Raw genomic sequence first — 27500 nt, 5'->3', positions numbered from 1 at the left:
CTGGTCGGGCAGTTCCTGGTTTTCCAGAGGAGGTACAAAGGTAAGGTCTGCCGGAGGTTCATCCTCGGGCGACAGAGGTAAGGATTGAAGAAGAAGGAACTAGTGATTGGCCATGGGCTGTGGTAAGCTCCATGCCTGTTGGAGGATCTCCTGTAGGAGGATCCTTGATAAGGTTAGGCACTGGCGCTAGCTCGGGGCCAGGCGCAGAGGTCAAGTTCGGTGGTGGCTCTACGTCCAGGCTGGACGGAGCTTGGCACTGCTCAGTGCTGCCAAGTGGTACGGGCAGCGAGTTGAGGTCGACTGGACCTGTGGCGGGTACCGGAGGTGCAATACCTCTCAGCGTGCCCTTGGAAATGGGAGACAGAGGCTCCTGTCTCTTTTGGAAGGCTAAGCCTTGTGGGACTTGGACAGTGTCCGCTGCACATAACTTGCTAGGGCACCTAGGCCAATTTGTGGAGTGCCCTATTACGTTACAGGTCTTGCAACGGAACTGTGAATGGTCAATCTCCCTCCTTGGTAACGGGGGAGACTGTGGGTGGATGTACTTCCTAGAAGAAGTAGAGTTTCGGTGACTCCTTGCTTTGGAGTGATTTGTTGTGGGGTTAGGACCCCTAGGCTTTTGGAATGCGAGGGAGACTTCATGTCTTGCCCTAGGAGGAGGTCGTAACCTCCTGGATGTAGCTTGCAACTGCAAGAGTACAAACTCTGGAGAAGTGAGGTCTGGTGACCCTCAATTGGACGGTCGGAAGGATCAATTTAATATGGTTGATACCTTCGATGGTGATTAAATGACGTCTATCGACGTTAGCCCCTCGGGGGATTCGGTCTTCCCGTATCAGGGAGATTTGAGCGCCAGAGTCGTCGTAGGCTCTGACGTGCTTGGCTGATAATGGCTTTGGAGGGGTGCGACTGTTATAGGGCCCCTTAGCTGGGGGTCCTAGTGAAGAAGGATTGGTGACGGCCATTATTGCGATGGCAGGAATATGGTGGTTTGCGCACCCGTCCATAGTTGGCAGACCATGTGACCCACCTTGCGGCCACAAGTCCTCGGCAGAACGTGGTTCCAGAAAACCTCTTCCGTTGGCCAACTGGAAACCGGTCAAGGCCGAGATGGCCCACAGGTTGCGAATCTGCGGAGTCACCAAGGCTGGCAGTGTGCTCTGGCACAGGTGAAGAGTCCTCTCTGGCAGTGATGTGACGTGGGGAGGTTAAGGGAACCTCCGTTGAATCGCCCTCGAAGCAATTTCGGGGTTAACTGGTGGGCTTACCTCTTCCAAAAGGGAGGAGGTAGGCGGTAAAAAGGTAAAAGGCTGGCAGGATGCGGCAGGAATTTCTATCGTCCGGCACTGGATCAGGTCCAGGCTCACAAATAAAAGAAAATGATCGGGGTTGGGGGACATCGGAGGCACTAGCCTCTGAACCTAAAATTGAGGTGTGGTTATCTGGGCATGCTGCAGGTGTCCGGTGCATCTGGTAGTGGGAGCTGCGTCCAGGGGAGATACGGCTTTAGTAGATCTCGGCCCAATATCACCTGATAAACATCATGAAATTGGTCAACTACGCCCAGCGGCCACAATGTGGTTTCCCTGGTCTCCTGGTCCAGAAAGGGCATTTCCACATTCAGAAGGACCGAAGGAACAGAATAGAGGTTACCGTCAATCCATTCAAACTGAATTTCTTCGTTCGTCTGGATTTTTGGGCACCCCTAGGCAATGCCTTTCTGGAAATAAGGGAGACCTGGGCTTCGGTGTCGGCCATGACTTGTACCCACTGATAGGCCGTAGGAGACTGTTCATCAGGCAGGGCTACATGGTAGCCTTGGAGAAGTTCACCCTGGAAGCTCTCCTCCCAAGGTAGAGACCGACTTGGGCACTGGTCGGAATCCACAGCATGCCCGCAGCACAACAACAAGTGGTGCAGAACCTCCGCAACCACCTCTTACCGGGAGTCCGTCCAGCTCATGGTCTGGGGCTTGGAAACTAGCAGAGATTGCGTCATCTAGGAGAGCTAGCTCATGCTCTCTTTTCTCTTTCCTTTCTCTCTGCTCTCTGGCTATCCTGCTTTCGCTCTCTTTCTTTTCTTCTGGCTCTCTGCTTCTCTTTCTCCTCTGCTGGCGCGCAGCAGCCTGCTGCGTCTTTATCCACTGGTCAAGGGCTGGTCCAGTGTAACCAGCCTCCCTGCCCAGAGTTATGAGGGCTCCGAGCTTCTCTAGCTCTCTGGCAAAGAAGTCACGGGAAGCAGGGGAAGACATTTCCCTTAGGCTACAGTAGAGGCTCGGAAGAAAATGAAAATAATGGCCAGGAAAGGGTACTGAATGGAATAGGAGTGCCTACTGTGGAAAGTGGCACTCACTTGGAAATGGGTTCTGCAATGTGGTAATGAAAAGTGAAAAGACTGGGTGCTCGGTGGCACTTTGTGAATGGCACCTTCGGCTGAGGTGAAAAAATCGAATGGAGTGTACGGCGTACGTCACACTTAAGGGCGTTCCTAAGTTGGGAGACGCTGGAATGGGCTACCTGTAGGTCCAATACAGGTGCACGGCACTTATGAGGAGGCGTTCCTTGGTTCAGTGATCCAAAATGGTGGATATCTATAATGAATGAGCGTTCCGTAGGGCGTACACGCAGGTATAGGGCTACCTGTACGTCTGTAGGTGCGCGGCGACTTATGAGAGGCGTTCCTTGGGCAGCACTAGTAGTGCTGGTATTGCGGCACTTCTGGAGGCGTTCCCTTGTTGAGTGTTCCGAAGGATCACTGACCCTTGTACAACGGACACACTAATTATTTGGGCGTTCCGTAAGGACGGACACGCAGGTTTAATGGCTACCTGTACGGCCTGTACAGGTGCAATGGCATTTATGGAGGCGTTCCTTGGAGCACTGGTATCGTGCTGGTGTGTCCCGGACACTACATGCAGTATACTTAAATATACTGAAGTGAAATGGCACTGCTCATGGCAGAGTGTAATAGTGGAGGAGAGAAAGTAAAAGGTGGGAGTACTTCAGCAGCCAGTCGATGGACAGTGTCAAGAATTAGTGGCACTGTAAATGGTATACCTGACGTGCACTGGTGGTGGCCAGTCTAAACTGGTAACGACTTCCCCTGTCTGGAAGTAATGAATTTGCGTGGCACACTGTGCGAATTGTGCTTGCGGTATACGCAAGTCTTTCGTGATAAAGAAAATGAAAAGACCACTCGGGCAACGACAGGTAATGGAAATTTTAGAAATGCTCAGTCCTCGCTGAAGTACTCGATAAATGAAATAAATGCTTGCAAACTGCAATGGACACAGGCGCGTACGTATCACGCTGTGTAAATGAAAGAGACACAAGAGACTAAAATAATGTTAATTCTGCACGCTATAATTAATGGTAAGATGTAGTACTCTTGGCTTCGTGAATAATGTGTTCTGGTTTTCTCGCTCTCTCTCTCTCTCTCTCGGAGAGGGAAAAATGATATATGAATGAACTCCCTTATTTATTTTGAATTGAACTAATGTTCGTTTAATATGACGCAACTTGCGTTAAAACTTATCTACTTACGTTAACGTTTTTGTGAAAGAATTGCTTTTGATAACGTTTATGAAAAATGATAACGCGCTCGCGTTGAACGATTTTTACGGTAATGTTAGTGGCTTGCGCTTATGAAAATGATTTGCGGTTCAATATGAATTTCACAAAGACGCGTTTTACGTTAACAATTCTTGCAAGTGACTCTACTTTTAAGATTTACGTTAACTTTACGTAAGGACAAGTGAAAAATTACGGTAAGGATTTGAAAACGATGTGTTAGCAAACAATTGTAAATGAGGTTACGTTAAGTGAAATGAAATTTTCGCTCAGCGCGCGAGTGAGCGATGCGAGGTGAAACACGTGAGGCGAGAAGAGTAGGTTAGCACCACGGTGTGCTAGCATTGATGGCGAATCAGCTGATTCTCTGTAAATGCGAAGGCAATTTATAACAACACAAAATACTACTCTTATTCAAGGCGAATTACGTTAATTTGTCTGGCAGGACGATAGATACTAGTACCAAGATCGATATTATTTTACGTTAAAATTCTTTGAGAATTACGTTACTTTGCTTAAATGGTTTAGATAATTCTGAAAGGGATAAAAAACATGGCTGCCGCTGTGAATGAGGACGAAGGTTGGTTGAGACCGCGCAGGCGCGAGAATGCTCTAAGCTGAATTTAAGCTGAGAGGTAGCGGTTACCAACACTTAGAATGAAAACTAAGTTAAAAATGGGATACCCTAACATATCACAGACAAAAGAATTGTACACTTCTTTTGCCGTTAACTATTAGGTAAAACACTCCTAACTAGCTAGCTTTCTAATACAGCAATAAACACTGGCCAAAGCACTTCCTAGTTTTGATGGTCCCTTTTCTGGCATCTATCAGAAACACGTGCTGTCTCGTCGACGAGCACAATGCGATTTATAAAATACAGGAATTTCGCTCGGCGCTCTGGCCGTTACAATATAATAATATTTCTACCTTTACATTTGTTTTTAAAACACTTCTAAATAAAAATCCTTCAACGTTACCTTAAGCTAACATAGGTTTTATAAATAATCATATTAATTGAATGGAATACCTTACGTGAGTCAGTGTGTCTTCTTTCCCTGCAAGTGTGCTTGATTTTACGCTTTGTAAAAATTATTTACAGTTTTGTTCCGATACGTAATACAAAACCCTCGGTCCTTTAACAATAGGAGGTAAACTAGGCGGCAGCTGGGACGGTCGTAAAGCTTCGAACAAGGGGAGAAACGGTAGTTAAAACTGCTTGTCCAATCGTGCGCGCGCCCTGGCGCGTCCGAGAGGTGAAGAATCACTTTGCTTTCGCGGGGCGGGTGTGCAAGGACGTGTTCGTCATCGCTCTCTGCCCGCTTCATTGTCGTATGCTTTTTGGTTTATATTGGGTGTTTTACTACTAATGGTTTTGGTTTTGAATTGAAAATGAACTGAAACTTAAGTACACTGTTTTCATTTTCATTACTTAATTATGAATCAACATGGAGCTATCGCCCGTAGAGACGGCGATTTCCGCTCTTTTCATGTATTGAACCCTTGAATATGTCTCCCCCCCCGTGCCGAGGGCGGGCGCACTCGCGCCGAGTCATGTATTTTTGGGCGAAATGTGTAATTGAAAGATGTAGTACTCTTTTTCATTATATTTTTGCCCTGTGCGTTCGTTGCCGAGAGCTTGATGCGCTCGGCAAGAGCCTCTTATTTGTATGAATAGACTGCAATGAAAGGGTGGATTCGCAATGCAGTTTTGTTTTCTTTTCATTTCATTTATTAATTGCATCAAATTTAATTTTTGGACAATTTTCCGCTCTTACCCGGGATTAATCCTTACGATTTTATTGCTGTGAAAGTGAAAATAGCAAGTCAGTATTGTTCATTTTCATCTATATTTATGATAGCATCATATTATTATGGATCAAGGTTTCCGCTCTTACCGGGAATTGATTTTTCCTCTTTTTAAGTTCTATAAGTGAATCGCAAAGTGCAGTATTCGTTTCATTTTTCATATTACTTTTCACTGCTGTGCGGGGGTAGGGGAAGCGAAGGTCTGCCAGGAAGTCGTCGGAAAGCTCTCCCGCGAAAACTCCCTTGGTATCCGATTCTTCGTCTTCTTTCTCCCCCCGCCCCCCCGCCTTCAGTTCTCGTATTTGTTTTTGGGGGCTTCCTTCCTTCCCGTCGGGGTGGGGCAGTTCTCCCCCCCCAGTGCGTGAGGAACCCCTCGTACTAATCTGTCTGTGCTAACCGCAGGTGCTACAGCCGTGGGAGACGACCTTGACAGGTATGGACCACTAGCGGCTGCAGGGCGTGCCCTAGCATCACGATCTGCTGCAGAGTCTAGCGAGGTTCTGGGGCGGTGGACCTTGGAGTGGTCACTCCACTACAAACCTTCACGGCCGCTTATGCTGCTTCCCCCCCGGCTGGTCTACACTCCCCATGCTGTGACGGTGACGCCGTCTGCCGCTTCGGGAGGGCCGGTCGCCCGCCGTACCGAGGAGGGGTATTGCCGCCGCCGCCTGTGTTTTCTTCGGTGTTTGCCTGCCCCAGACTTCCGCTGTTTCCAGCAGCGCCTGGGGACCCGGCCGCCAGTACCCACGCTGGCTGCCGATGATTTCTACAGGAGGCGATGGGCTGGGCCTGCCGTACCTGGTCGCTGATGTGGTTCCCGCTACTGGCTTGGCTGTCCCTTCTGTGTTTACCGCTGCCGCTGTTCCTGCCGCTCCTGAGCTGGTTGCTGTTCCTGTCGCTCCTGGTTCCTGAGCCTGTCCATGCTGGTCCTGCCCATGGTGTGTCTTCCCCAGTCCCGGTCCTTCCCGGACAGGTGCAGTCGGGCCGTGTTGCTTCGGCAATAGGCCCGACTCCGGCCTGGATGGAGGACCTGACGACTTGTCCTGCGGGAGGCTGACGAAGAAGAGGAAGGTGTCATCTTCGTCTTCGTCTGTTGCTGCCTCTTCCCCTTCGATTCTAAGGCCCATAAGCCGAAGAAGAAGAAGCTGCCTCCCCCCCCTAAGAAGTCTCCTTCGGAACTTCTTAAGGGCCCGTTCTCACCTCGGTGGGACGGGAGGGTCCTTCTGATGGTCCTCCTGCTCCTTCGGGAGCGGGGCCCGTCTCCCCCTTCCGTAAGGAAAGAGATAGAAAACGGGGGACCAGAGGAGTATCGGTTAGCTCTGGTACTTCTTCGCCTGGTGACTAGCGGCGATGCCGCTTACGCCAGGTTCCGGCGGTCGGTCTCGTTCGCGGGAGATCCCGAGTGTACGCTCTCTTGGGTGAGACCGTGTAGCCAAAGTTTTCGGCGCCAGAGTTCGCTCGGCGCCAACAAACCCAAGAACACGGCACGGAGCAGAAGGCTGGCGAGAAACCGCCTCAGGTGACTCTCGCCAGGACAGCGGCCGCTCTCGCAGCGACCAGCTGGTAACCGGGTTTTGTTTTATTCCCCCCTAAGAAGACTCCTTCGGGAAACTTCGAAGGGCCTCGTCATTCCTGGTGTGACGGTGGGGGTTTCTTCTGCTGGTCCTCTGTTCCTTCGGGGAACGGGGCCCTCTCCCCTTCGGAGAAGAAGGAAGAAAAGAACGGGGACCAAGGGTTGCTTGGCTTACCGCGGGTACACCCTCGCCTGGTCTTGGCAGCTCGCTGCTAAAACCAGGTACCGGCTCGGTTTCTCGTCCGCGAGAAAGTTTTCGAGTGTACGATCTCCTTCGGGTGACCGTGCAGCCAAAGTTAAGACGCCTGAGTTCGCTCAGCGTCATGACCGAGGCACGGAGCAGAAGACTGTCGAGAGCCCGCTCAGGTGGACTCTCGCCAGGCCAGCGGGGGGGGGACCGCTCATCGCAGCGACCAGCCCGGTACCCGTCGGATGGACGTGACGGGTTCTCTGACCGGCCACGGGGTTGAGGTGGGAAGAGGTCCCCAAGGTCCCCATCGACCGACGCGGTTTACCAGCCTCGGCTGGTACCAGCGGTTTGACGTGCCGCGAGGACGCTCACCGGTCTCACGGCGAAAGCGAGCTCTGCAGGTCACCTGACCGCGCTCCCACAGGGACGGGCGGATACGGTGACCAGCAGCAGCTCGTCTGACGCACGGGACCGGGGGTCGACGTGCTCAGGTCGAGCCGCTCGCCACAGGTGAGCGGACGGCCAGGCCTGCAGATCGATCCCCACCGCGGGTTGGTGATCGGCTGCAGCCCCCACGTACGCTGGTCCTGCCAGCGAGCGGGGGGGGGGGGGCTTCGGGAGCGTCAGGTCTCTCTCCACTACATTCAACTTCCTCGGGCTACACCGGGAAAAGAGCGAGGTAGCTAGGAGTGATCGTGAGAGGTGCGCGCCGCTCACGATCCCGTCACGACGCCGCACGTGCCACGTATGGTCTTAGGACCAAACCAGGACGTACGCGCAAGTGATTGGAGGCGACCGTCAGGGGGAGAGTATGCGTCAGTTCTGTCTCTCCGATACCTTCAACTTCCTCGGCATACGCCAGGAAAGAGCGAGGTATATTAGGATGTTATCGTGGAGAGATGCGCCGTCACGATCCCGTCACGACGCCGCACGTGCCAGGTTGGTCTTAGGACCAAACCAGGACGTACGCGCAAGTGAATTGATTGGAGGCAACCGTCAGGTGATCTGTTGCTGGTCCTTCTTCTGAAGGAGGAGGGTCCTGGGAGTGCTCTTGTTGGAGGGACTGGACGGTTCCTACTCCTCAAGACGCTGTAACTTCCGAGATTCAGAGTAACTTTACCCAGGTTATTGCACTGATTCGTCAGCACAACGACCGGGGGGAGGGATCGCCGCTCCCACAGCAGAGCCATGTCTCTGCTCGAGTCGTTTTGGGGCCCGAGAGGGACCCAAAAACCGACGGTGGGTATGCCGCGATCGGGAGCTTGCCGATTCTGTCCTTGAACAGTCTCTCGTCTCCGGACAAGAAGGCTCTCTCAGTTCTGCCGGGTCGATCAAGCTACTTCCACCTCCTCTACTGCGACAGCGGCGTTCTACGTTGTCTTCGGACACCGTATATTTAAATACTCCTTCGGTCCTCCTGAGAGGTTTCGACCCTCGACGAGGGACTGGAATGAGTTCGGAGGACGGTATCGGCTCTCTCCTGTCAGGTGTCGATCAAAGCCCCACCCAGACGACGTTCACAGTGGCGGAGACCCTTTACCTACAGTGAGAGTTCGTAACCCTCTCGGGGGAAAACGTTTTTTCTCCTGACGATACGTTTTTCCAGACTCTGAGAGGCCATCGCCACGCAAAGGCGTGGCTGCTCCTACTCTTCTCCAACTGCTAGTTCCACTGGGAAGGCGAGCGTGATCCAATTCCTCCCCCATCCCTTCTCTCCTTACGGCTACGAGGAAAGGGGAAAGGATCCTACAGAGATTTCTCTGTAGGATCCACGTTGGGGACTGCGCTACCAGGGGGACCTTCGGGTCCTACCTGACGTAAAGCCCCGGTCGTTGAGGAGGGATCCTGCCCCATTCTCGATTTCTACGGGAAATCGAGAGGACCACCAGCCGATATCGTTTGAACGAATTCGGTGGGGGTTTCGCAGACTGCTTAGATTCTACGGAATTTCTAGCGCATTCAGAGTGTTAGAGTTTCTTTACGACTCCAAACACTTAGGGGCGAGACCACGGTCCAAAGTGAGAAGACGAGAATCCCCGATATGTTACACCGATAATCGGGAACCTCGCCTATGCTCGAATTCCCGGAATTTCTAGCATTAGGAAGACGGACTGCTGCTGAAAGAAGACTATCTCACAGTAGGCGACCAACCCCCCCATGGAATAGAGAAGAAAACGGACGGGAATCCTCCAGTTTGGCTGAAAAACTATCGTCTTAGTATTCTGTTCACCATTGAAGCTTTCCTTCGAGGGAAGACTTCTCCTTCACTCTCTTTAATAGAGAACGAAGAATTTAGGATGGAGGATCGTTGTTCAGAATCCTACAAATATACTACGTATATTAACCTCGCGACATGATTCTGCTAAGCAGTTGAATGGTGCCCGAGGGAGTAGCGCATATCCTGGTTATTCTACGGATTGCGACTTAGGACGAAAAGTATTCTAATTGAAACTGCAAACCCTGGGTTGCCTGCAACTCCAGGAGTTTCCAGTTTCAATTTTAATATACTTATGGTGTTGTCACAAACAACACCAATTTAAGCTTCTATATTTACTGAATTCGTTTCGCTTAAATATAATTGCTCGAGCATATCTTTTTATGCTCGGTGGTTTCTAGCCGAACGCATTCCTTCGTGAAAGGATTACTTGGCAAACTCAGGATGACGAGTCAGCGACAGCTACTGCGTATTGAATGCCCGAGGCATTTCAGTATCAGCTGCCGCTTTGAGATAGACGTTGTTTATGTCTTTCTCACCTGCTTTGATTGAATAACAACCGTATCTCTGCCCAACAATCACGGACTTAAGTCTCTGATTAACGGGGATTCTCGCATACATGAATGACCATCTACTGCTGAGAAACGCTAGTATTCATCGTCTTCGGTATGCGAGAATTTTAAACAGAGATATCTATTCGACTCTCATCTTTCTGTTTTTACCGCACGGTAAACAGAATTCTGTAATAGTCTCTTGCTGCATCGTATCCCGATAATGCGAAATGATTTTTGCGGAATTCTGAGTTTGTCCTGAAAATATCTTGTATTCGGAGGTGTACAATTGTTCATTGTTCACCCCGGATTAGCAGATGTATTGAAAGACATCGCTACTCCCCACACCTTGCCAGCTCTACTTCCAAAACGTTTCCAGCCATGAGAAGCAGTTCTTTCAAGCGGCTCCCCCGTGTTTCATTATGAAGAACGCCCCGCTTTCATTGCACAACGGACAGCAATGAAATGGCGGTTAGTTTGTTTTCAGTCATTTTGGTAAGCAACAGGTTTAGAATCTTGAGATTCCTTCTCTCGATTTCAGCTGGAAGACGTAGGTTGCATTTCATTGCCTACCTTCGCTTCAACGTCACATAGTGTTGTTTCTCCTTAAGCTGAGATTTCAACGTCTATGAGATTTTCCTTGCCATCAGGGACCTCGGGTCTTTGAAGGCAATTGACTTTCGCCTTTTGAGCTTATGCATTAAGAGAATCATCGCCGCGCCGTCCGGCTCGGTGACTAACAAATATTTTTTTATTTGTTTGGTCTCTCAGCATAACTCTTTAAAGGGCGAGGGTCACGTGACTTACCCGGATGCTTGGGACAACTTGCTCTACTGATTCCGAACCAGTCAGTCGGCAGCTGTCAGAGCGCCCCCCAAGTCAGTTACGAACTATGCTGTGGACTTAGTTCGGTGTTCCAGAGCAATCATTACTTCGTCTTAATAGTTGTCAGTATGAGTACTGTACATAACCAAAGTCGAGAAGAGGGATAGTCATTACGACATTCTTCTTCGTCTTTAGGTAAACTGCGGTGACTTTCTCTTGAGAGTCAAGCACAAAGGGATGGGGGATTTGTGACGCTCGATTTCGTACCGATCTTGTAGCGAAGACTCAAAAAACCCTTGGTAACTGACGATTGGTTCGAGTCCACATTACCCTCCCTAATGGACGTCACCGCCTCCGATACGAAGGCTATGCTGCTTTGCCTGTGAAGGTGCGACGGAGCTCTCTGAAAAAAGAAACTCGACACCCAGGATGAGTGTGGACGCCCTCTTATCACTCTCTTCGAGTTCGCAAGAACTTCTCCGTGGCGCAGGTAATGAAGGCAGGCGCCTGGTCCAAACCGGGACCGCATGCACTCCTTCTACCTTCAGGATATTGCCCACAGTTCCTTGGATCTTTTTCTGGGAACCGTGGTGTTTGCTCAAACGTTGTGTAGTTAACCCAGACCCTCGCAGGCTGAACAGCATCGAGTCCTGGTGTGACCGTAAGAATGGATGAGGAATGAGAGTGACTGGCTTCCTCTTCCCATCTTTTTCCCTTCCCTCTACCTTTGGGTAGAGGGACACGGTCGTCACCCTGCTGGGTAAGGACGAGATTGCAGGTGAGCTTACTCAATAGAGCACCATCCATCCCTTTTCAGTAGGGATAGGAGTAAATATCACCACTTCCTCCAACAAGGGGAGGAAGTGGATGCCAAATTGAGGACAAACCCATCATTTTGGATTGTCTCTTGCAAACAGGAAACAAGTTCTTGTCTTGCTGGTACGAAGAGATACGCTTGCCTCTCTCTTTAGTACTTGGCCCAGAGGTCTGACCATGATCCTGCGGGCGCACACCCCCCCGATCAATCGGACAGAGGTTTGGATCCCTCCCTTTGCTCTTACGACCAGGGAGGGCACTCCAGGGTTGGACGAACACCAGTCTGTTCACCAAAAAGACTCAGATTCCTCCCACCAAGAAGTGAGTCTTCCTATTGTTAAAGGACGAGGGTTTTGTATTACGTATCGGAACAAATGACAATTTGTCGAAAAATTGCATTTTTTCCTAACTATACAAACCTGAGGTCCTTTACATATAGTCCCACCTCATGCCACCCCTCACTCTGCAACTTTTTGCATGGGCCTAAAGCAAAATGATTCTTCACCTCTCGGGCGCGCTGGGCGCACGCACGATCGGACAAAGCAGTTAACTACCGTTCTCCCCGTTGTTCGAAGCTTACGACCGTCCAGCTGCCGCTAGTTACCTTCCTATTGTTAAAGGACCTCAGGTTTGTATAGTTAGAGGAAAAATGCAATTTTCGACAAATTGTCATTTTACGTTTTACAACGGATAACGCGATTTACAAGCTTTTTTTAAGCAAGCTAGGTTCAATCCAGGCAAGATTCACCAATGTTTACGTATATAGGGCCTTGCCTTGAGAGACTAGATACGTAAACGGAAGTAATTCAGGGATTTCAAGAGGGAATTGCTTGAACTTACCGTAAACTTTCTTTAGAGGGAAGGTCGCCAGAAAACTCAGCTCGTTACTTTTAAAACTATTTATTTACAAAGAGGCCGTGCTGGCCTGGAGAAAAGTTAAATGATATTGGCCCCCACGTTGGGGCTTATAGTCTCATTCAATTCAAGCTGATTTTCATTCACTTGGGTTAATGCACACTTGCGGGCAGAGACGGCACGTGACTCATGGAATCTGGAAAAGAATCCCAGATTAAACGAGATAAAAAGGAAAAATGACTTCTTGCTTGATTAAGGCTGATTAATTCTCTAACATTGGGGAAGGTAAACCTCAATGGTTCACTGAGTATGCACGAACTAGGTCTTTAACAAGTCACAAAGGGGAGCACGTGCCCGATGAGGACAAAGGGCTTCTGATGTAGGAAGGGGTAAAAATAAGAATTGAAAATGAATTTAGCAAGAGTCGTATGGTAGTAAAAGGTGCTGGGTTGAAGTTTACACTTCAGACATACCTTTATGCAATATTCTGGTGTATCCTTGTAGAAGAATGCGGTCCGACCTCTGTTCAGGTCTGGGGGGGGTTCGTGTCCACCAGCACGACGTGGGTGTAGGCCTAATTTTGGGAGGCTGGCAATTTGACCTCTGCCCGAGATCACGTCTCGCAGCCGACTGAGACAGAATTCAGTTGGGTTGCTTGGGGTTGGAGGTCAGCTTGACCCCCCACGATCAAGGCAAATCCTGGAAAACAAAGCATACAGCCAGCAGAGGGGTCACAGGAAAGAGAGCTTAAGGTATAGGTCTAAGAAGTACCAATCTGCCTACACCCTTCCCTTTTGAGATACGTCCCTACAGCTGAATAAAGACTCTTTTCCCCCAACTGGGGAACTTCCTATCTCTAGCTGGCGGGTTTTTGGTTTCCCGCGGTTACTAAAAATCAGCTGATATTCTAAAGAATGGCTGCCGTTTTCCAAATCAAATTATTTAGTTTAATTGCGGGGTAGACGAACGATCTATAAACGTCACAATATATATATATATATATATATAGATATATATATATATATATATATATATATATATAGATATATATGTATATATCATCTATTTATATATATATATATATATATATATATATAGATATATCTATATATATATATATATATATATATATATATATATATATATATATATATATATTATATATAGATTATATCTATATATATATATATAGAGTATATAGTATATTTGTGGGTGTGCGTGCACCACGCGTGGAGGTAAAATAAGCGAGAAACCAGCCATGAGAAAAGCCCTAAACTGAGTATAACGACAATTAAAGCAAAGCAGAACAGAGGAGAGGAAGTGAAGTATTGGACAAACGACAGATTATGTCGCTCCTCCTTCCTCCGCCTCCTCCTACTCAGAGCGACATTTTTTTCCGAAAGTCAGAAACATCAGGCGACACTCTCTCCCTCTCTCTCTCTCTCTCTCTTATATGTATATAAATACACACACACACACACACACACACACACACACACACATATATATATATATATATATATATATATATATATATATATATATATATATATATATACTATATATATATATATACTTCTTCACACGTGATTCTTTCATCAAACATAACCACAGGCGAAGAAATATGGGATTAGATGTAGGTCTTGACCGGTTTCGACTTGATTTCCGAGCCATCAAATTTACTTGAAGTGAATGAATCACAAATACGAGATTTTTTCCTTTCATTTCTGAAAGACACTAAATAATCTTTGTATTGATAGGTTAATTTGCTGCAGAATAGAGCCAGTTCCCAATTTTCCATCAAATGCATAAATTACGAAAACCATTCCGTGGAAAGGTTTCAGTCCACTGAATGATAATCAAGGCCTCTATATATGTATATATATACTATATATATATATATATATATATATATATATATATATATATATATATATATACATATATATATATATATAGTATAGCCATGAAGGAAAATTAGACAACGGAATTTTTTTTGCAAGATCTTTCGAATCAACGTCCTTTCCTCAGCAGACAAACTGCCTTACATGAGAAATTCAGGTTACAGAAAAGGTTGTATAAGTTACAGATAGGGATTATAAGGAGATTAGTACCTAGAACCCGACACACCTGGAGGAAGAGTAACCTTTCCAAACAAGCATAAACATGGGTACAGTTTATGAACAAAAAGATTAAGTCCAACTGCTCACACACAGGGACAAGACAATTAAAGGATTACACAAGGCGACACCTGACCACAATCAGATCTTTGGTAAACAAAAACTTATTCACAAAACATATTAATACATATACAAGAAAATATCTCTAAGGCACTAATTTTTATTTAAATATGTAATTATATCTTTGAGGTCATTCTTAAACATGTTACAAATACAAGGGTCTAAATGAAAACAGGCCATGACTAATATTAAAATTACAATGGGAATTAAGCTGTATTATGGCAGATTCTAAAAGATTTCGTGATAAGACATCTTTTGATCTTGCAATTACTGAACTACCAATCCAATTTATCAATTGTTGTTTTCACTTGAATGAATGAATATTGCATTAGATGTTTGCCCAGTTTTTACACAATATTTAAGCTGTTTTAATCTTACTTCTAAGCCCTTGCTCGAATGTCCGAGATAAAAAGAGGAGCAGTCCATAAATGGAATTTTATATATTATGTTGTTGCTTCCTTTTAGTGTGTTATTATAAGAAAAAACAAGGTTGACCTTAAAGGCTTTTAAGCCCCCTATATCCAATGAGAGGAAGAGAAGTTATAAAAATGCTTCTCGTCATAATGAAAGGTTTTTAATGATAAAATACCGAGTGATATTCAAGAATTTTTATATAAAACCGAAAAAATGCCGAGAATTTCTGACTATCACCAAAAGTCAGGTAGTCAGAAATGAGTGAAATCACCTGGAGAAATGTCAACAGAAAGTCTTCTGGCGAAAGTGAGAAGAGCTTTCTAAATGAGAAAGCTTTTCTCATGACTTATAAAATAAGACCACATTTAACTACTTGCTTAATAAAGTATAAAAATATGAAACACTTTAAGCAGAGTAAAACTACTAGGCCTATATTTAACCAAAAACTTAGAGGGAAAGTGCCGTCTGTGTACTCACGCTGAGTACTGTAGACATTACTTAGGGTTGTCTGCAGCGTCCGTTCCTTAGGCCCCTAGCTGCAACCCCTTTCGTTCCCTTTACTGCACCTCCTTTCATATTCTCAGGAATTAATCTGAGAATTAATTAAGAAAAGGAGTCTGCCTCCAAGAGAGGCGAAGTTCAATAATAAGAAGGTTTTACAAGAAACTCCCTCCTCCATTACTTCGTTCTTTCTCGAGAATACTTGATTTTCTCAGGCACTCGGCACTGTATGACCGCGATTTCGAATGTACTGTCGGAATAATGAGGTTCTGTAGACGCAGTGAATGGGAGTCTGGGGTGTTTGGGTGGGGGGTGGGTGGGATTTGAGATGGAGAGGGGAGGGAGGGAATAGGGGAGGGAGTAACTTAGAAGCTTATTCTGGATCAAAGATCTTGAAGAATTTAAACACGATGCCTTTATAATGAAAAAAGTTGTTGATAAATATAAGCAACAAAATTAATATATTAAGTTTTACATGTTTTGGCTATATGGATACGTTGTAGTTTCTGTTAGGGTTAAATCTATGTTTAGGTTTGTGACCATGTGATATCTGATAATCCTGGATTATCTCTTTAATTTTTACACTTTTGACAATTAACCATCTGGTATTCTTGATCTTTTTGCTTACTGATAATTATCTTACCAACTGTATCTTGTTCGTTCCTTGACAATGTCTTAGTAATGACGAAAGCGCTTGGATTTCTGCTTATCATTTTCCTGTGGTATTCACTTATATATATATATATATATATATATATATATATATATTATATATATATATATATATATATATATATATATACAAGTTGTCAATAAATACAGTAAAGGTATTCATTATTTTACAGCGCAAAGGTCTGGCATGGCGGAGGTACGATCATTTTTGTTATCGGTATCCACTACAGATCTACAGATGAGGGACATTGAATTATTCAAACGGTTGGCCACAAAGACGAACCCTTCAGAGTTTCCGTATGTTAAAATGTCCCCAGCACATTTATTTCGGCAGAATGTTAAATTTTCGCAGAGCTTAAATTCTCTTTGCTCACTTTGAGCTTTAATGTCGAAAAAATTCAGACAGAAAATTGCGACAAATGGAAGGACCGGTGATGAACCCACAAAGTTCTGGGTTGGTTGGTGTTTAGAAACTGTTGATTGGTGAGAGTGGAGAGACACAGAAAAGGCTGGTGAACAAATACCAGTTCTGGATGAAAAAAATAATGGATAAATAACCTCATACATATTGGCTATACATCTGTCAGTTTTGCTGTATTTTACACACAAACACACCAAGCACACAGGCACACTTACACAAACACTGTGTGTGAGTATCTTTATCTTTACTAATAAATATCGACATCAAATACAACGTCAACACAGGGGATCAGGTAGCACAGCAGAAGAGCAGAGAGAGAGAGAGAGAGAGAGAGAGAGATGAGAGAGAGAGAGAGAGAGAGAGAAACTGTTAAGGATAGTCTGACTTGAATTCTTAACCTTTTCCTCTCTAAAAGACAGAATTCCGTTCAGTCCAAATTCTCGATTCCGAAAACGACGGAATAACGAAGAAGAAGAAGAAGAAGAATGAACGAGAATAAATGCGCATCGTTCTACGCTGTCCGCCTCATAAATCCTCCTTTGTTACACTTCTAGGAAACACTTTTATTTCCCCCGTAATTGTAAAAGGAAACTCCTTTTACACGGGAGATGAAGAGGCAGGAAATTATCTCGTGAGAAACTGCTTTCATTTTACTGTCTCTGGCCGTGACATTTTACCGAATGAAATTTGGTTAAATTCCGTTCGTCTACTGATAAATTATCAATGTTATGATTTTATTCCTTTCCTATTAAATCAATTCCATTGAATATTCAAGTAAAACTACCGTAAAATAAGATGGATCCAGAATAAGTGTCACTAAATGACGCTGAGTAATCTAAACCGATTATCAAGGTGACTATCGTATAACTGAGATCATAAGATTTGCAGAAATGGCGGAACGAAGGAGAACTTTGAGATATATCACCTTTTTGAGGACAGATCAAAGTAGAGGAAATTTTTCAGGTAACTGTTGAAGCACATCAAAGTAATGTGACAAGAGGTAGTGCTTGTTGATACGTTAAAGTATTATGTGAAACGATTTGAGGAAGAAACTTTCATTTTATGACTATAGACTTGAAACTTAAGGCCATAATAATAATAACATTCTCATATGTATTTACAAAAACAATCAATATATAACAAAGGATAAAGCAAATCTTTTCTTATATCATTCTGTAAAGTTAAGGAGAATTTTGTTCTTATACACTACGAGAAAGCATCCAGTGTCATATATTCCACCTTTCAGGGATAAATTCTCAGTTGAACTGTATTTTTCACTTAGAGAAACAAAACGCTATAATTTCTCTCTAAAGGAGAACAGGGGATCACTTCAATTCCCCCATTTACATTCGATAACAATAAATACTTTGCAATTGACTAAAAAATTGAAATGATGCTAATCAAATGGCTAACATTCGTTCTCGGAGAAAAGGAATTTATCCTGAAAATATATTTGTCAATTGATTTCGTTACAACAGCCATTTTGTATAGATGCATCAGTTTGAAACCCAACGAACAGGGATATAATTATTTTTAAATATTCTAGCCTTTCTTTTACTCCGATTGCCTGGGGTTTTCCTTACCATTTTTGTTCTTCCTCTCTCATCAACACTGGTTTGAAAATCTTGACCTATATTTCTCCACGTGAGAGAACTCCTCAAAATATTTGGAGGTTTAACTCTCATATTTATTATTTGTCAGTCTATAGTGATATCAGTTCTAATATAAACCTTAACAAGTTTTATATATACGAATTATATCTGCATGTTGAAAATAACAAACTTCGAATGCACAATACATGATTTGGGTTATTGTGAAGACGAAAAAAGCATAAGGCATGTTTTCTTATTGTGTAAAAGGAAAAATAACAAAGAAAGCTATGGCCCTTTACACGCTAGAAATAGGGCTATCTTTTGCACCCATCGAGTCCATGCCTGCAGAATGACCATACATTGCAAATAACTTACACCAGAATGGAATGAACAGCTGTGCTTAATGTCAAAACGCACCAGTGTAAATTCTGACGCTGCTTTTTCCCCTGAAAAAGTTTTTCGTCAAATTTAGCTCAAATTTAGGTTTTTCAGGCTTCATTTAGCTGTTCCTTGATGATCTACTACTTAGTCCATTCTGGAATGATTAGAAGAGAGAGAGAGAGAGAGAGAGAGAGAGAGAGAATTGAAAATAGCCATAAATGCTGCGTTCCTTGAAAAGAGAAACTTAAATTCAGTTTTGGTGGACTTCAAAAAATACCGCTGCATATTTTCTGGGTTCTTGACACTGACTATGACAACCAGACTGCCCAAGTAAGAACTTCCTTTACATATAAGATTTATGCATCCGCAGAGAGAGAGAGAGAGAGAGAGAGAGAGAGAGAGAGAGAGAGAGAGAGAGAGAGAGAGAGTGTTTTAATCACCTTCAACCCTTTGATATATTTTCACTTCTTAACCGACTCCTGATGGGGATTTCTGACCTGAGGCTTAAAACTATCCTTTGAATTCTGTCTCCTTTGAAGGACTCGGTAAACAAGTCAGTCTCTCTTGTGTTCCCCAATCAAAGGACCTTTGAAGTCCAAAGGTGATGAAAGCCACTTAGGAATATTTAATTCACAAGATTTACTTCTATCAAATGTAAATCAGGGCTTTGATGGGAAAGTGTAAAAGAAGATTTTCTGTTTATTTTCTTTATATAAAGTGGAATCGAGATGAATAATATATTTTACTTTCCTCTTCTCTCTTCTATCAACTCCTTTTGCCTCTGTCTCTCTTTTTCTGCCTCAATTTATAACTATCCATTGCTGCGAAATATGGAAGTAATATATAATATTAATATTTACTGTCCGTTTCAAAACATTACGGAGGGAGAACGAGAATCAATATACAATTCTCTCTCTCTCTCTCTCTCTCTCTCTCTCTCTCTCTCTCTCTCTCTCTCGATGATTATTTAGTTATTCTGTTTATTCACTTAAAATCTATTTCTTCATTTATGAAAAAGGACTTTTACAATCATTTCTCTCTCTCTCTCTCTCTCTCTCTCTCTCTCTCTCAGTAGATAAATAGATACACACATATACACAGAAAAATACATGCATGCACATCCACTTCCAAATTTAAGGACAAAATAAAAAAAAAGAAATTCATCTGGCCTGACTTTCTTGTGTAATTTGGGAGACACTAATTTCAGACCTATTTTGGCCCACGCAGGGGGACGCCCCGTTCCTCTGCCTGTCACAGTTCACAGTTTCTTGGATATCCTCTTCCTCCTCTAAGAATTGAAGAGAGATTAACGAATGAAAAAAAGGAAATATGCAATATATTGGCAGAACGATATAAGAGAGAATTCAACACTAGAATTGATAATGAAGATAATGATATAGAAGTAAGCGACGAAAATAGTGAATATTTAACTGACACAGATATTAATGAAGCTGATATTGTGCAGGCTATTAATGAAAATTAAAAATGAATCCGTTGCAGGGCCTGATGGTGTCCCTCCTATTTTGTTAAAGAAAGTAGTTCATTCTATCGCAAAACCACTTGCAATATTATTAAGGCAAAGTGTAGATACAGGCAAGATTCATGATGAGTACAAATTAGCATATATTACCCCTACTTTCAAAAGTGGATCAAGACTAGAGGCAAGTAATTATAGTCCTGTGAGTCTCACATCACATATTATGAAAGTGTATGAAAGGGTAATGAAGAAAATTATTATTAAACATTTAATACAAAATAATTTGTTTAATATAGGACAACATGGTTTCGTACCCGGAAAAAATACACAAACCCAACTGTTAGTCCACCGTGAGAACATATACAAAAATATGAAAAGCGGAAATGAAACAGATGTGGTTTATCTAGACTTTGCAAAAGCTTTTGACAATGGTAGACCATAATATATTAGCGGAAAAAATAGAAAACATAATATAGTGGATAAAGTAGGAAGATGGTTAAAAGAATTTTTACACAACAGAAAACAGATAGTTATTGCAAACGATGAGAAATCGGATGAAGCTAAGGTAATATCCGGTGTGCCACAAGGTACGGTGTTAGCTGCATTACTGTTTGTTATTATGATTGCAGACATAGACAGTAATGTTAAGGACTCGGTAGTGAGTAGTTTCGCAGATGACATAAGAATAAGTAGAGAAATTACTTGTGATGAAGATAGGAACACGCTACAAAGAGACCTTAACAAAGTATATGATTGGGCAGAGGTAAATAGGATGGTATTTAACTCTGATAAATTTGAATCAATAAATTATGGAGACAGAGAAGGAAAGCTATATGCATATAGGGGACCTAATAATGAAACAATCACAAATAAGGAAGCAGTTAAAGACCTTGGTGTGATGATGAATAGGAACATGTTATGCAATGATCAAATAGCAATTCTATTGGCAAAATGTAAAGCAAAAATGGGAATGTTGTTACGGCACTTCAAAACAAGAAAATCTGAACACATGATTATGCTTTATAAAAACAATTGTTCGTAGTCCACTTGAATATTGCAATATGATATGCTACCCACACTATCAAAATGATATTGCACAATAGAGAGTGGACAAAGGTCCTTTACAGCTAGAATAGAAGAAGTTAAGGACCTTGACTACTGGGAAAGACTACAATCCTTAAAATTATATAGTCTAGAAAGAAGAGAACGCTACATGATAATTCAGGCATGGAAACAGATAGAAGGAATAGCCGAAAACATCATGGAGCTAAAAATATCAGAAAGAGCAAGCAGAGGTAAATTAATAGTGTCCAAAACTATACCAGAAAAATAAGGAAAGCACACAGGACATTAATCCACTACGCACCAGCATCGATAATGCAGCGTCTATTCAATGCGTTGCCAGTTCATCTGAGGAATATATCAGGAGTGAGCGTAGATGTGTTTAAGAATAAGCTCGACAAATATCTAAGCTGCATCCCAGACCATCCAAGATTGGAAGATGCAAAATATACCGGAAGATGTACTAGCAACTCTCTGGTAGACATTAGAGGTGCCTCACACTGAGGGACCTGGGCAACCCGAACAAGATGTAAGGTCTGTAAGGTCTCTCTCTCTCTCTTTCTCCTTCTCGCACGCGCACGCTCTCCTGCTGGTGAATGTTAAGGAAAGTTCTTATCTCGGTGGTTTGGTTGTCACAATCAACGTCAAGAAGTTAAAAATCTCTCTCTCTCTCTCTCTCTCTCTCTCTCTCTCTCTGGAACTTGCATGGTGTAGCCTGTCGATTGACGCTTGTTAGAGGCAACAACATGAGTTTTCCTGAAGTCTTGGAGTAGTTTACTTTTGCGTGAATGAACTTCGCCATGACACTCTCACTTCTTTAAAATTCTCAATTACTCAAAGAAACCAAGAACCGCCCACATACGCATATTTATTCCTCGTGGAGGGATAAGATTAAATGATCTCGAAGGAAAGAGATGATGTAATAATGATACTAATAATAATATAAACATTTCATAATATCAATGAGTCACAGTAATAGTGCAAGCAAAGTGATGATACCTAATAATAAAAATAAAAATAATATTGATAATAATATAATATTAATAATTGCCAAATTAATAATAATAATAATAATAATAATAATAATAATAATAATAATAATAATCATAATAATAATAATAATAATTAATCAAAGTAATAATAATAATAATAATAATAATATGTCCTTCAGCCACTGAAAGAGATGTAAATCGACCTCGATCGACTGCTGTGAAATTTCCCGTCGAAGCCCAAGAACCGAAATCCCCATTTTTGGAAACGTTCGTCCAACACCTCATCCACATTCGAGTTCCCCTTTTAAAGCCTCAGCCCTCATAACAAGTCCTTAGGACATCAGGATCTCCTGAATCCAGAGGACTTCCTTCACTCACTTGAGAAGATGGAGAACTTTTCATGATGTTGGTTTTGCTCACTTTATGTTTTCGTTAGTATTCTCTCTCTCTCTCTCTCTCTCTCTCTCTCTCTATCTCTCATCTCTCTCTCTCATCTCTCTCTCTCTCTATATGGCTACTTTATTTTTTTACGCTATTCTTTAATTTACTCTATTTTTATTCTCCTCTTTTATTACTGTTATATTGTTTTTGCTAATGCGTTCGCTGTTGTTGAGTTAATTATGACATGAGACATGACATTTAACTACAGAATAGTGTGAGGACATCTCCATTAATTGAATATATTTTAACACACACATATATTCATATACATATATGCAAACACACACACGCAATGTCACACACACAAACATAATATATATTTTTCAGTGAATATCGCCATATAATGTCTAACACATCCCCAAAAAGAAGGACAACTGTAATACCTCTGATATCCTAACTAAACCTTTTGTTTTTCAAAACGATCTTTCCATTATATGAAAGCCTCAGAGAACTCGTGAGTGTATCGTAATTTTCTTTACAATTGTTGATGTATGTTTTACCAGAGAGAGAGAGAGAGAGAGAGAGAGAGAGAGAGAGAGAGAGAGAGAGAGAGAGAGAGAGAGACGCGAAACTGTTTTGAGCATGAGTAAGAATCATATATATGATGTTGGTTGTTTTCGTACTTGAGATTTATGATGACAGCTCAACTTCCCGATAAGAACTTTCCTTCCACTTTTTGCTATTATACTGCATCACTCTGAGAGAGAGAGAGAGAGAGAGACAGACAGACAGACAGAGAGAGAGACAGAGAGAGAGAGACAGAGAGAGCTGACTTGAGAAGCGGAGGTCAAACAGAGAAGGTCAAGGTTGAGTCAGGGGTCACTAATTAATTAACTACCTGAAGGGGGGGGGGGGGGGGGGGGGGGGGGGGGGTGCCGGCCGGGCGTGAGGAGAAGGTGAGAGATAGGTCAACACTCACCTGCTCAGCTGAGGTGGCTCTTCAGCCAACCCAAAGTTTCCAGTAATAATCTCTTCTTAATCAAGAAGATAAGAGTCTCATGGAATTACTCAGAATAGAATAGAATAGAAAATGTAATATAAAATTCAGGTCAAATGCAAAGAGCTAGGACCTTTGAGGTCATTCAACACTGAAAGGGATATTGCAAGTAGAAAGGTCTGAAAGGCGTAACAGGAGGGAAACCTTTTGAAATTTCATAATGAAACAATTTCAAGAGGAGGGTTGAGGGAAGTGAGATGGAAGAAAGAGAATATCAACGGAGGTACAGTAAAAGGAATCAAAACGGTTGCAGTTGAGGGTCGAAGGGACGCTGCAAAGACCGTTAAGTAATGCCTAAATTACACCACATGAGAGGCACTGTCAGCATTGCACCCCCACCCCCTACCCACCCCATGGAATGTAACTACGCAATTGAGGTTTAGACTCAATATAAGAAGAAAAGGACTGAAAATAAATTATGTAAATTATGTATGAAGGAGAGTTTGTTTAGGAATGCTAAGTTAGATGTCTTTTATCAAAGAGTTATCAAAGCGACTCTCATTCTTTATTTACCAATATTATTATTATTATTATTATTATTATTATTATTATTATTATTATATTATTATTATTATTATTATTATTATTATTATTAAGAAGATGAACCGTATTCACATGGGAGAAGCCCACCACAACGGCCACTGACTTGAAATTCAAGAAGGTTCCAAAGAATATTAAGGTGTTCGCTCGAAAGAAATAACCGAAGGTAAAGGGAAACACAGTAAGAAGAGATCACTTAATAGAAAAAGGAAAAAAATAATTGACAATCAATAAATAGATTGATAAACATGTAAGTAAATGATTGAAATGCAAGTAGAATTGTACTGGGCTGGTAATGCAGTGCATTTTCGCTTATGAGTTTTGAAAACGGCAAATGGAATATCTGAATTTTTGCTGATGTACGTTATCATTAGATGTAATTTTTTGTGAATTAATTTAAAACTGCACCGTCATTTCATGCGTGTGATTAATAACATTGCAAACTTTTTTATTTCCTGTTTTTCTGCCTCTGAAGTGACATAAACGATGTTGCTTCGAATTCTCGGTATATGCGGTGCTCTGCTGTAGTTTTTAGGTTATATAAGGAATCGGTGGAATTAGCATATTCATGGAAGATCTGACCATAAATTTCCTGCAGCTGAAACGTCATCTTGGAAAGGCGGCATTTGGAACCTGTAGGTACCTCTGTTATTCATCATTCACGTTATCTGGGTTTGATTGGGAAAAAGGAACTGTAGATAGATTTGCTTGCTTGCTTATCTTCGTAGATTTGCTTGAATGCTTCATGCATTTGCTTGCTTGCTTGCTTTCTAGAATTGCTTACCGTCCAGCTTGATAGATTTTTTGCCTGGCAGATTTATCTGCTTGCTTGGCTTGATAAGATTTGCTTGCTTGGTATATTTGCTTGAAAGTTTAGCTTGCTTGCTTGCTTGCTTGCTTGCTTGCTTTGCCAATTTTGCTAGTATCCTGTCATTGCTAGATTGCTTGCTTGCCTGTTAGATTGTTTGCTTGCTTGCTTGGCTTGATAGAGTTGCTTGCTTGCCTGTTTTTCTTGCTTGCTTGCTCCCTTTGCCTTCTTTGCTTGTTTGCTTGCCTGTTTTATTTGGTAGCTTGCTTTGCTTGTTTGCTTGCTTATTTGCTTTGCATGTTTGCTTGCTTTGCTTTTTTGCTTGTCTTCTTTATTTGGTAGCTTACTTTGCTTGTTTGCTTGCCTGCTTTCTTTGCTTATTTTGCTTCGTTGCTATCTTTATAGGCTTGCCTGCTTGCTTTGTTTGTTTTGCTTCCTTGCAATGCTTTCTTCATTTGTTTGTTTTGCTTGCTCGTTCGCTTTGCTTGTTTTGCTTTCTTGCTCTCTTGCTTTGCGTGCCTTTGTTCCTTGCGTGCATGCTTTCCAAGGCTTTGCTTGCTTTCTTGTTTGAATCTTGTTTGCTTGTTGTGGCCTTGCTTACTTTGCAGCCCTTGCTTGCTTTGCGGCTGTACTTGCTTGCCTTTATTTGCCTTCTTTGCTTTGCTTTGCTTCCTTGCTTGCTTGCTTGCTTTGTTTTTTCTTGTTGCTTTGCTCTCTTTGCTTGATTGCTTGTCTTCCTAGCTTGCTTTGCTTTCTTGCTTGCTTATGTAATTATTAATTTATTAGTTTATCTCATTTGTTCATTTGTATACTTATTCATTTCTTCATTCATTTGCTTTGTTATTCATTAGCTTATTCATTCATTCATTCATTTCCTTCCACACAAAATCTTGACACTTTCACGTAGAGTAATGCATCAGAATCTCAATCCACACTGTACACACATTCTCAGTCCTCCTGATATATTGAGCATCGTTGATATTTGCATATTGATGCAGTCGACGATCAATTTTATCTCGAGCTGAAATGTAAGTTCAAAGACCCCCAGAGCAGCATCTCGTTCCTTCTCGATCTCTTAAATCTTTTGCAGGCAGATTCAGGAGGAAACATTTCATAGACAAAGTTCAAAGCGTTTTTGGAATCTTTATACTTGGGAGGTCGATGTAATAATAATAATAATAATAATAATAATAATAATAATAATAATAATAATAATAATAATAATAATAATAATAATAATAATAATACAGAGTCAAAGCTATCAGCTGTTTCGCTGAGTTCTGTCAGACCGAAATAACAGGAACTTTGCAAAGGTTCTGAGCATCGTCAGAGGTTTTCGGATCGAACAGATTATAATATTCTCAAATGGGTTTGACTCGTGACTAGTGTATATCACCGTCCAGAAGTGCACTCGGCTGATTTATTTTCTACACTCGGCCACTCTGGTTACAAATTATATTCTTTTGATCTTTCTTGCGAACTGCTGTCAACATACTATAATAAACCCATGAAGGTTCCAAAGGGAAATCAACCTGCAGAGAGAGAGAGAGAGAGAGAGAGAGAGAGAGACACGAGAGACAGAGAGAGAGAGAGAGAGAGAGAGAAGTTACAGTAAAATGTAAAATATTGATAAATGAGAAGGAATTGAAAATAAAACCGATGCACCTGAAATTCAGGAGATCTCTGCAGTAGAGCAGGAACGAATTAGCTTCTCGACGAAAAATCTGGAGATCAGAAGATTCCACAAAAGCACAAGGCAGACTATTCTACAAAAAACCCAGTCCCTACCAACGAACTGATCCACAAAAACAAGAGTGAGACAACTTACGTGTTTCTGTAGCAGTTACTCATTTTTCATCACTCGGAGTTTCCAAACTGAATTTGCTGAAACTCACTCGTTCGCGATTTTATTCATGAAGAGCAGACCAACTTGAATCTGAATACTAATGAGAAGTTATGTAGTACATTGTGAATAAGGGAGATTTCATGGGAAAAATTGTCATAGGTGAAGAGTATATTATTTTATTTCGAGTAATTTGTGGTGATATCTAGGATAGCGTACTTAAATACTTTGAGAGAGAGAGAGAGAGAGAGAGAGAGAGAGAGAGAGAGAGAGAGAGAGAGAGAGAGAGAGAGAGAGGAAATAATACACAATAAGAAACAAAGACAAAAGGGCAATTTACCTTCACGTGAGAGGATTAGAGAAATCACTTTAGTTCCTCTGCATCAGAACAGAGACTCAAAGAACCCCTGTGTCCTTTGTTCTTTAATGTTGTTGTTTGTCCCTTTTAATTCCTTTGTAGCGATGATGGACAAAGAAAGACAAAAAGCGCTTCTACATCAAGACAACTGGGATGCCTCCTTTGGGGGAAAAGTTCGTTTCATCTGTTTTGGTTTTTCTTTGGAAAGAAACTCAAAAGAAATTGGTATAAAAATTGTTGGGTAATAAATCTTCCTTCTGAGGGACAGAATGGTACGAGGAACAACAGAAACATAGTAATCATTATTTATTTACTAATTTTTCTCTGGTTAACTAAACGTCTTAGTGAATTCTTATCA

This window comes from Macrobrachium nipponense, chromosome 34, assembly GCF_015104395.2.
Source record: "Macrobrachium nipponense isolate FS-2020 chromosome 34, ASM1510439v2, whole genome shotgun sequence".
Classification (NCBI taxonomy): Eukaryota; Metazoa; Arthropoda; class Malacostraca; order Decapoda; family Palaemonidae; genus Macrobrachium; species Macrobrachium nipponense.
Note: the sequence above shows the minus strand (reverse complement) of the source record.